The sequence below is a fragment of the Giraffa tippelskirchi genome, chromosome 14 (genome assembly GCF_054371585.1).
Source record: "Giraffa tippelskirchi isolate mGirTip1 chromosome 14, T2T-mGirTip1v1.2.pri, whole genome shotgun sequence".
NCBI classification, from domain to species: Eukaryota; Metazoa; Chordata; class Mammalia; order Artiodactyla; family Giraffidae; genus Giraffa; species Giraffa tippelskirchi.
In genome coordinates, this window is record NC_137288.1 from 14,786,620 (window position 1) to 14,796,987 (window position 10,368).

The following is a 10,368-nucleotide window of genomic DNA, read 5'->3' on the forward strand; positions in this document are numbered from 1 at the left end:
CCGAGCCGCCAGCGCGCGCGCGTCGCCCGCCTGGCAGGGACTCCGCCCCTCCTCCCTCCTTCCCTCACTCTGCCGCCGAGCTGGCGGTGCCCGCGGGTCCAGCTGTCGGCCGGGCCTCTCCCACTCGCGACCTCGCCCGCCGAGCCGCCAGCACGCGCCCGTCGCCCGGTTGTCAGGGTGTCTGCCCCTCCCCCCCCTTCCCTCACTCTGCCGCCGAGCTGGCGGTGCCCGCGTGTCCACCTGTCGGCCGGGCCTCTCGCACTCGCGACCTATGGCGCCCAGCCGCCAGCGCGCGCGCGTCGCCCGCCTGGCAGGGAGTCTGCCCCTCCCCCCCCTTCCCTAACTCGGCCGCAGAGCCGCCAGGAGCCGCGGGTCGACGAGCCCGACGGGGCTCTATCCCCTCCCCCCCTTCCCTAACCCTGTCGACGAGCTGCGGGTGCCCGCGGGTCCACCTGCGGGCAGGGCCTGTCCCACTCGCGACCTCGCCCGCCGAGCCGCCAGCGCGCGCCCGTCGCCCGGCTGTCAGGCTGTCTGCCCCTCCCCCCGCTTCCCTAACTCGGCCGCAGAGCCGCCAGGAGCCGCGGGTCGACGAGCCCGACGGGGCTCTATCCCCTCCCCCCCTTCCCTCACTGTGCCGCCGAGCTCTCGGTGACGGCGCGTCCACCTGTCGGCCGGGCCTCTCGCACTCGCGACCTCTGCCGCCGAGCCGCCAGCGCGCGAGCGTCGCCCGCCTGGCAGGGAGTCTGCCCCTCCCCCCCTCCTTCCCTAACTCGGCCGCAGAGCCCACAGCAGCCGCGGGTCGACGAGCCCGACGGGGCTCTATCCCCTCCCCCCCTTCCCTCACCCTGTCGACGAACTGCGGGTGCCCGCGTGTCCACCTGCGGGCAGGGCCTCTCCCACTCGCGACCTCGCCCGCCGAGCCGCCAGCGCGAGCCCGTCTCCCGGCTGTCAGGGTGTCTGCCCCTCCTCCCCCCTTTCCTCACTCTGCGCCGAGCTGGCGGTGCCCGCGTGTCCACCTGTCGGCCGGGCCTCTCGCACTCGCGACCTCTGCCGCCGAGCCGCCAGCGCGCGCGCGTCGCCCGCCTGGCAGGGACTCCGCCCCTCCTCCCTCCTTCCCTCACTCTGTCGCCGAGCTGGCGGTGCCCGCGGGTCCAGCTGTCGGCCGGGCCTCTCCCACTCGCGACCTCGCCCGCCGAGCCGCCAGCACGCGCCCGTCGCCCGGTTGTCAGGGTGTCTGCCCCTCCCCCCCTTCCCTCACTCTGCCGCCGAGCTGGCGGTGCCCGCGTGTCCACCTGTCGGCCGGGCCTCTCGCACTCGCGAACTATGGCGCCCAGCCGCCAGCGCGCGCGCGTCGCCCGCCTGGCAGGGAGTCTGCCCCTCCCCCCCTTCCCTAACTCGGCCGCAGAGCCGCCAGGAGCCGCGGGTCGACGAGCCCGACGGGGCTCTATCCCCTCCCCCCCTTCCCTAACCCTGTCGACGAGCTGCGGGTGCCCGCGGGTCCACCTGCGGGCAGGGCCTGTCCCACTCGCGACCTCGCCCGCCGAGCCGGCAGCGCGCGCCCGTCGCCCGGCTGTCAGGCTGTCTGCCCCTCCCCCCCCTCCCCTAACTCGGCCGCAGAGCCGCTTGGAGCCGCGGGTCGACGAGCCCGACGGGGTTCTAGCCCCTCCCCCCCTTCCCTAACTCCCCCCCTTCCCTAACTCTCGACGAGCTGCGGGTGCCCGCGTGTCCACCTGCGGGCAGGGCCTCTCCCACTCGCGACCTCGCCAGCCGAGGCGCCAGCGCGCGCCCGTCGCCCGGTTGTCAGGCTGTCTGCCCCTCCCCCCCTTCCCTCACTCTGCCGCCGAGCTGGCGGTGCCCGCGTGTCCACCTGTCGGCCGGGCCTCTCGCACTCGCGACCTCTGCCGCCGAGCCGCCAGCGCGCGCGCGTCGCCCGCCTGGCAGGGACTCCGCCCCTCCTCCCTCCTTCCCTCACTCTGCCGCCGAGCTGGCGGTGCCCGCGTGTCCACCTGTCGGCCGGGCCTCTCGCACTCGCGACCTCTGCCGCCGAGCCGCCAGCGCGCGCGCGTCGCCCGCCTGGCAGGGACTCCGCCCCTCCTCCCTCCTTCCCTCACTCTGCCGCCGAGCTGGCGGTGCCCGCGGGTCCAGCTGTCGGCCGGGCCTCTCCCACTCGCGACCTCGCCCGCCGAGCCGCCAGCACGCGCCCGTCGCCCGGTTGTCAGGGTGTCTGCCCCTCCCCCCCCTTCCCTCACTCTGCCGCCGAGCTGGCGGTGCCCGCGTGTCCACCTGTCGGCCGGGCCTCTCGCACTCGCGACCTATGGCGCCCAGCCGCCAGCGCGCGCGCGTCGCCCGCCTGGCAGGGAGTCTGCCCCTCCCCCCCCTTCCCTAACTCGGCCGCAGAGCCGCCAGGAGCCGCGGGTCGACGAGCCCGACGGGGCTCTATCCCCTCCCCCCCTTCCCTAACGCTGTCGACGAGCTGCGGGTGCCCGCGGGTCCACCTGCGGGCAGGGCCTCTCCCACTCGCGACCTCGCCCCCCGAGCCGGCAGCGCGCGCCCGTCGCCCGGCTGTCAGGCTGTCTGCCCCTCCCCCCCTCCTCCCCTAACTCGGCCGCAGAGCCGCTTGGAGCCGCGGGTCGACGAGCCCGACGGGGTTCTAGCCCCTCCCCCCCTTCCCTAACTCCCCCCCTTCCCTAAACCTGTCGACGAGCTGCGGGTGCCCGCGGGTCCACCTGCGGGCAGGGCCCCTCCCACTCGCGACCTCGCCCGCCGAGACGGCAGCGCGCGCCCGTCGCCCGGCTGTCAGGCTGTCTGCCCCTCCACCCCTCCTCCCCTAACTCGGCCGCAGAGCCGCCAGGAGCCGCGGGTCGACGAGCCCGACGGGGTTCTATCCCCTCCCCCCCTTCCCTAACTCCCCCCCTTCCCTAACTCTCGACGAGCTGCGGGTGCCCGCGTGTCCACCTGCGGGCAGGGCCTCTCCCACTCGCGACCTCGCCAGCCGAGGCGCCAGCGCGCGCCCGTCGCCCGGTTGTCAGGCTGTCTGCCCCTCCCCCCCTTCCCTCACTCTGCCGCCGAGCTGGCGGTGCCCGCGTGTCCACCTGTCGGCCGGGCCTCTCGCACTCGCGACCTCTGCCGCCGAGCCGCCAGCGCGCGCGCGTCGCCCGCCTGGCAGGGACTCCGCCCCTCCTCCCTCCTTCCCTCACTCTGCCGCCGAGCTGGCGGTGCCCGCGTGTCCACCTGTCGGCCGGGCCTCTCGCACTCGCGACCTCTGCCGCCGAGCCGCCAGCGCGCGCGCGTCGCCCGCCTGGCAGGGACTCCGCCCCTCCTCCCTCCTTCCCTCACTCTGCCGCCGAGCTGGCGGTGCCCGCGGGTCCAGCTGTCGGCCGGGCCTCTCCCACTCGCGACCTCGCCCGCCGAGCCGCCAGCACGCGCCCGTCGCCCGGTTGTCAGGGTGTCTGCCCCTCCCCCCCTTCCCTCACTCTGCCGCCGAGCTGGCGGTGCCCGCGTGTCCACCTGTCGGCCGGGCCTCTCGCACTCGCGACCTATGGCGCCCAGCCGCCAGCGCGCGCGCGTCGCCCGCCTGGCAGGGACTCCGCCCCTCCTCCCTCCTTCCCTCACTCTGCCGCCGAGCTGGCGGTGCCCGCGGGTCCAGCTGTCGGCCGGGCCTCTCCCACTCGCGACCTCGCCCGCCGAGCCGCCAGCACGCGCCCGTCGCCCGGTTGTCAGGGTGTCTGCCCCTCCCCCCCTTCCCTCACTCTGCCGCCGAGCTGGCGGTGCCCGCGTGTCCACCTGTCGGCCGGGCCTCTCGCACTCGCGACCTATGGCGCCCAGCCGCCAGCGCGCGCGCGTCGCCCGCCTGGCAGGGAATCTGCCCCTCCCCCCCCTTTCCTAACTCGGCCGCAGATCCGCCAGGAGCCGCGGGTCGACGAGCCCGACGGGGCTCTATCCCCTCCCCCCCTTCCCAAACCCTGTCGACGAGCTGCGGGTGCCCGCGGGTCCACCTGCGGGCAGGGCCTCTCCCACTCGCGACCTCGCCCGCCGAGACGGCAGCGCGCGCCCATCGCCCGGCTGTCAGGCTGTCTGCCCCTCCCCCCTCCTCCCCTAACTCGGCCGCAGAGCCGCTTGGAGCCGCGGGTCGACGAGTCCGAAGGGGTTCTATCCCCTCCCCCGCTTCCCTAACTCCCCCCCTTCCCTAACTCTCGACGAGCTGCGGGTGCCGGCGTGTCCACCTGCGGGCAGGGCCTCTCCCAATCGCGACCTCGCCCGCCGAGCCGCCAGCGCGCGCCCGTCGCCCGGCTGTCAGGCTGTCTGCCCCTCCCCCCCTTCCCTCACTCTGCCGCCGAGCTGGCGGTGCCCGCGTGTCCACCTGTCGGCCGGGCCTCTCGCACTCGCGACCTCTGCCGCCGAGCCGCCAGCGCGCGCGCGTCGCCCGCCTGGCAGGGACTCCGCCCCTCCTCCCTCCTTCCCTCACTCTGCCGCCGAGCTGGCGGTGCCCGCGTGTCCACTTGTCGGCCGGGCCTCTCGCACTCGCGACCTATGGCGCCCAGCCGCCAGCGCGCGCGCGTCGCCCGCCTGGCAGGGAGTCTGCCCCTCCCCCCCCTTCCCTAACTCGGCCGCAGAGCCGCCAGGAGCCGCGGGTCGACGAGCCCGACGGGGCTCTATCCCCTCCCCCCCTTCCCTAACCCTGTCGACGAGCTGCGGGTGCCCGCGGGTCCACCTGCGGGCAGGGCCCCTCCCACTCGCGACCTCGCCCGCCGAGACGGCAGCGCGCGCCCGTCGCCCGGCTGTCAGGCTGTCTGCCCCTCCCCCCCTCCTCCCCTAACTCGGCCGCAGAGCCGCCAGGAGCCGCGGGTCGACGAGCCCGACGGGGTTCTATCCCCTCCCCCCCTTCCCTAACTCCCCCCCTTCCCTAACTCTCGACGAGCTGCGGGTGCCCGCGTGTCCACCTGCGGGCAGGGCCTCTCCCACTCGCGACCTCGCCAGCCGAGGCGCCAGCGCGCGCCCGTCGCCCGGTTGTCAGGCTGTCTGCCCCTCCCCCCCTTCCCTCACTCTGCCGCCGAGCTGGCGGTGCCCGCGTGTCCACCTGTCGGCCGGGCCTCTCGCACTCGCGACCTCTGCCGCCGAGCCGCCAGCGCGCGCGCGTCGCCCGCCTGGCAGGGACTCCGCCCCTCCTCCCTCCTTCCCTCACTCTGCCGCCGAGCTGGCGGTGCCCGCGTGTCCACCTGTCGGCCGGGCCTCTCGCACTCGCGACCTCTGCCGCCGAGCCGCCAGCGCGCGCGCGTCGCCCGCCTGGCAGGGACTCCGCCCCTCCTCCCTCCTTCCCTCACTCTGCCGCCGAGCTGGCGGTGCCCGCGGGTCCAGCTGTCGGCCGGGCCTCTCCCACTCGCGACCTCGCCCGCCGAGCCGCCAGCACGCGCCCGTCGCCCGGTTGTCAGGGTGTCTGCCCCTCCCCCCCCTTCCCTCACTCTGCCGCCGAGCTGGCGGTGCCCGCGTGTCCACCTGTCGGCCGGGCCTCTCGCACTCGCGACCTATGGCGCCCAGCCGCCAGCGCGCGCGCGTCGCCCGCCTGGCAGGGAGTCTGCCCCTCCCCCCCCTTCCCTAACTCGGCCGCAGAGCCGCCAGGAGCCGCGGGTCGACGAGCCCGACGGGACTCTATCCCCTCCCCCCCTTCCCTAACGCTGTCGACGAGCTGCGGGTGCCCGCGGGTCCACCTGCGGGCAGGGCCTCTCCCACTCGCGACCTCGCCCCCCGAGCCGGCAGCGCGCGCCCGTCGCCCGGCTGTCAGGCTGTCTGCCCCTCCCCCCCTCCTCCCCTAACTCGGCCGCAGAGCCGCTTGGAGCCGCGGGTCGACGAGCCCGACGGGGTTCTAGCCCCTCCCCCCCTTCCCTAACTCCCCCCCTTCCCTAAACCTGTCGACGAGCTGCGGGTGCCCGCGGGTCCACCTGCGGGCAGGGCCCCTCCCACTCGCGACCTCGCCCGCCGAGACGGCAGCGCGCGCCCGTCGCCCGGCTGTCAGGCTGTCTGCCCCTCCACCCCTCCTCCCCTAACTCGGCCGCAGAGCCGCCAGGAGCCGCGGGTCGACGAGCCCGACGGGGTTCTATCCCCTCCCCCCCTTCCCTAACTCCCCCCCTTCCCTAACTCTCGACGAGCTGCGGGTGCCCGCGTGTCCACCTGCGGGCAGGGCCTCTCCCACTCGCGACCTCGCCAGCCGAGGCGCCAGCGCGCGCCCGTCGCCCGGTTGTCAGGCTGTCTGCCCCTCCCCCCCTTCCCTCACTCTGCCGCCGAGCTGGCGGTGCCCGCGTGTCCACCTGTCGGCCGGGCCTCTCGCACTCGCGACCTCTGCCGCCGAGCCGCCAGCGCGCGCGCGTCGCCCGCCTGGCAGGGACTCCGCCCCTCCTCCCTCCTTCCCTCACTCTGCCGCCGAGCTGGCGGTGCCCGCGTGTCCACCTGTCGGCCGGGCCTCTCGCACTCGCGACCTCTGCCGCCGAGCCGCCAGCGCGCGCGCGTCGCCCGCCTGGCAGGGACTCCGCCCCTCCTCCCTCCTTCCCTCACTCTGCCGCCGAGCTGGCGGTGCCCGCGGGTCCAGCTGTCGGCCGGGCCTCTCCCACTCGCGACCTCGCCCGCCGAGCCGCCAGCACGCGCCCGTCGCCCGGTTGTCAGGGTGTCTGCCCCTCCCCCCCCTTCCCTCACTCTGCCGCCGAGCTGGCGGTGCCCGCGTGTCCACCTGTCGGCCGGGCCTCTCGCACTCGCGACCTATGGCGCCCAGCCGCCAGCGCGCGCGCGTCGCCCGCCTGGCAGGGAGTCTGCCCCTCCCCCCCCTTCCCTAACTCGGCCGCAGAGCCGCCAGGAGCCGCGGGTCGACGAGCCCGACGGGGCTCTATCCCCTCCCCCCCTTCCCTCACCCTGTCGACGAACTGCGGGTGCCCGCGTTTCCACCTGCGGGCAGGGCCCCTCCCACTCGCGACCTCGCCCGCCGAGACGGCAGCGCGCGCCCGTCGCCCGGCTGTCAGGCTGTCTGCCCCTCCCCCACTCCTCCCCTAACTCGGCCGCAGAGCCGCCAGGAGCCGCGGGTCGACGAGCCCGACGGGGCTCTATCCCCTCCCCCCCTTCCCTCACCCTGTCGACGAACTGCGGGTGCCCGCGTGTCCACCTGCGGGCAGGGCCTCTCCCACTCGCGACCTCGCCCGCCGAGCCGCCAGCGCGAGCCCGTCTCCCGGCTGTCAGGGTGTCTGCCCCTCCTCCCCCCTTTCCTCACTCTGCGCCGAGCTGGCGGTGCCCGCGTGTCCACCAGTCGGCCGGGCCTCTCGCACTCGCGACCTCTGCCGCCGAGCCGCCAGCGCGCGCGCGTCGCCCGCCTGGCAGGGACTCCGCCCCTCCTCCCTCCTTCCCTCACTCTGTCGCCGAGCTGGCGGTGCCCGCGGGTCCAGCTGTCGGCCAGGCCTCTCCCACTCGCGACCTCGCCCGCCGAGCCGCCAGCACGCGCCCGTCGCCCGGTTGTCAGGGTGTCTGCCCCTCCCCCCCTTCCCTCACTCTGCCGCCGAGCTGGCGGTGCCCGCGTGTCCACCTGTCGGCCGGGCCTCTCGCACTCGCGAACTATGGCGCCCAGCCGCCAGCGCGCGCGCGTCGCCCGCCTGGCAGGGAGTCTGCCCCTCCCCCCCCTTCCCTAACTCGGCCGCAGAGCCGCCAGGAGCCGCGGGTCGACGAGCCCGACGGGGCTCTATCCCCTCCCCCCCTTCCCTAACCCTGTCGACGAGCTGCGGGTGCCCGCGGGTCCACCTGCGGGCAGGGCCTCTCCCACTCGCGACCTCGCCCGCCGAGCCGGCAGCGCGCGCCCGTCGCCCGGCTGTCAGGCTGTCTGCCCCTCCCCCCTCCTCCCCTAACTCGGCCGCAGAGCCGCCAGGAGCCGCGGGTCGACGAGCCCGACGGGGTTCTATCCCCTCCCCCCCTTCCCTAACTCCCCCCCTTCCCTAACTCTCGACGAGCTGCGGGTGCCCGCGTGTCCACCTGCGGGCAGGGCCTCTCCCACTCGCGACCTCGCCAGCCGAGGCGCCAGCGCGCGCCCGTCGCCCGGTTGTCAGGCTGTCTGCCCCTCCCCCCCTTCCCTCACTCTGCCGCCGAGCTGGCGGTGCCCGCGTGTCCACCTGTCGGCCGGGCCTCTCGCACTCGCGACCTCTGCCGCCGAGCCGCCAGCGCGCGCGCGTCGCCCGCCTGGCAGGGACTCCGCCCCTCCTCCCTCCTTCCCTCACTCTGCCGCCGAGCTGGCGGTGCCCGCGTGTCCACCTGTCGGCCGGGCCTCTCGCACTCGCGACCTCTGCCGCCGAGCCGCCAGCGCGCGCGCGTCGCCCGCCTGGCAGGGACTCCGCCCCTCCTCCCTCCTTCCCTCACTCTGCCGCCGAGCTGGCGGTGCCCGCGGGTCCAGCTGTCGGCCGGGCCTCTCCCACTCGCGACCTCGCCCGGGGAGCCGCCAGCACGCGCCCGTCGCCCGGTTGTCAGGGTGTCTGCCCCTCCCCCCCCTTCCCTCACTCTGCCGCCGAGCTGGCGGTGCCCGCGTGTCCACCTGTCGGCCGGGCCTCTCGCACTCGCGACCTATGGCGCCCAGCCGCCAGCGCGCGCGCGTCGCCCGCCTGGCAGGGAGTCTGCCCCTCCCCCCCCTTCCCTAACTCGGCCGCAGAGCCGCCAGGAGCCGCGGGTCGACGAGCCCGACGGGGCTCTATCCCCTCCCCCCCTTCCCTAACGCTGTCGACGAGCTGCGGGTGCCCGCGGGTCCACCTGCGGGCAGGGCCTCTCCCACTCGCGACCTCGCCCCCCGAGCCGGCAGCGCGCGCCCGTCGCCCGGCTGTCAGGCTGTCTGCCCCTCCCCCCCTCCTCCCCTAACTCGGCCGCAGAGCCGCTTGGAGCCGCGGGTCGACGAGCCCGACGGGGTTCTAGCCCCTCCCCCCTTCCCTAACTCCCCCCCTTCCCTAAACCTGTCGACGAGCTGCGGGTGCCCGCGGGTCCACCTGCGGGCAGGGCCCCTCCCACTCGCGACCTCGCCCGCCGAGACGGCAGCGCGCGCCCGTCGCCCGGCTGTCAGGCTGTCTGCCCCTCCACCCCTCCTCCCCTAACTCGGCCGCAGAGCCGCCAGGAGCCGCGGGTCGACGAGCCCGACGGGGTTCTATCCCCTCCCCCCCTTCCCTAACTCCCCCCCTTCCCTAACTCTCGACGAGCTGCGGGTGCCCGCGTGTCCACCTGCGGGCAGGGCCTCTCCCACTCGCGACCTCGCCAGCCGAGGCGCCAGCGCGCGCCCGTCGCCCGGTTGTCAGGCTGTCTGCCCCTCCCCCCCTTCCCTCACTCTGCCGCCGAGCTGGCGGTGCCCGCGTGTCCACCTGTCGGCCGGGCCTCTCGCACTCGCGACCTCTGCCGCCGAGCCGCCAGCGCGCGCGCGTCGCCCGCCTGGCAGGGACTCCGCCCCTCCTCCCTCCTTCCCTCACTCTGCCGCCGAGCTGGCGGTGCCCGCGTGTCCACCTGTCGGCCGGGCCTCTCGCACTCGCGACCTCTGCCGCCGAGCCGCCAGCGCGCGCGCGTCGCCCGCCTGGCAGGGACTCCGCCCCTCCTCCCTCCTTCCCTCACTCTGCCGCCGAGCTGGCGGTGCCCGCGGGTCCAGCTGTCGGCCGGGCCTCTCCCACTCGCGACCTCGCCCGCCGAGCCGCCAGCACGCGCCCGTCGCCCGGTTGTCAGGGTGTCTGCCCCTCCCCCCCTTCCCTCACTCTGCCGCCGAGCTGGCGGTGCCCGCGTGTCCACCTGTCGGCCGGGCCTCTCGCACTCGCGACCTATGGCGCCCAGCCGCCAGCGCGCGCGCGTCGCCCGCCTGGCAGGGACTCCGCCCCTCCTCCCTCCTTCCCTCACTCTGCCGCCGAGCTGGCGGTGCCCGCGGGTCCAGCTGTCGGCCGGGCCTCTCCCACTCGCGACCTCGCCCGCCGAGCCGCCAGCACGCGCCCGTCGCCCGGTTGTCAGGGTGTCTGCCCCTCCCCCCCTTCCCTCACTCTGCCGCCGAGCTGGCGGTGCCCGCGTGTCCACCTGTCGGCCGGGCCTCTCGCACTCGCGACCTATGGCGCCCAGCCGCCAGCGCGCGCGCGTCGCCCGCCTGGCAGGGAATCTGCCCCTCCCCCCCCTTTCCTAACTCGGCCGCAGATCCGCCAGGAGCCGCGGGTCGACGAGCCCGACGGGGCTCTATCCCCTCCCCCCCTTCCCAAACCCTGTCGACGAGCTGCGGGTGCCGGCGTGTCCACCTGCGGGCAGGGCCTCTCCCAATCGCGACCTCGCCCGCCGAGCCGCCAGCGCGCGCCCGTCGCCCGGCTGTCAGGCTGTCTGCCCCTCCCCCCCTTCCCTCACTCT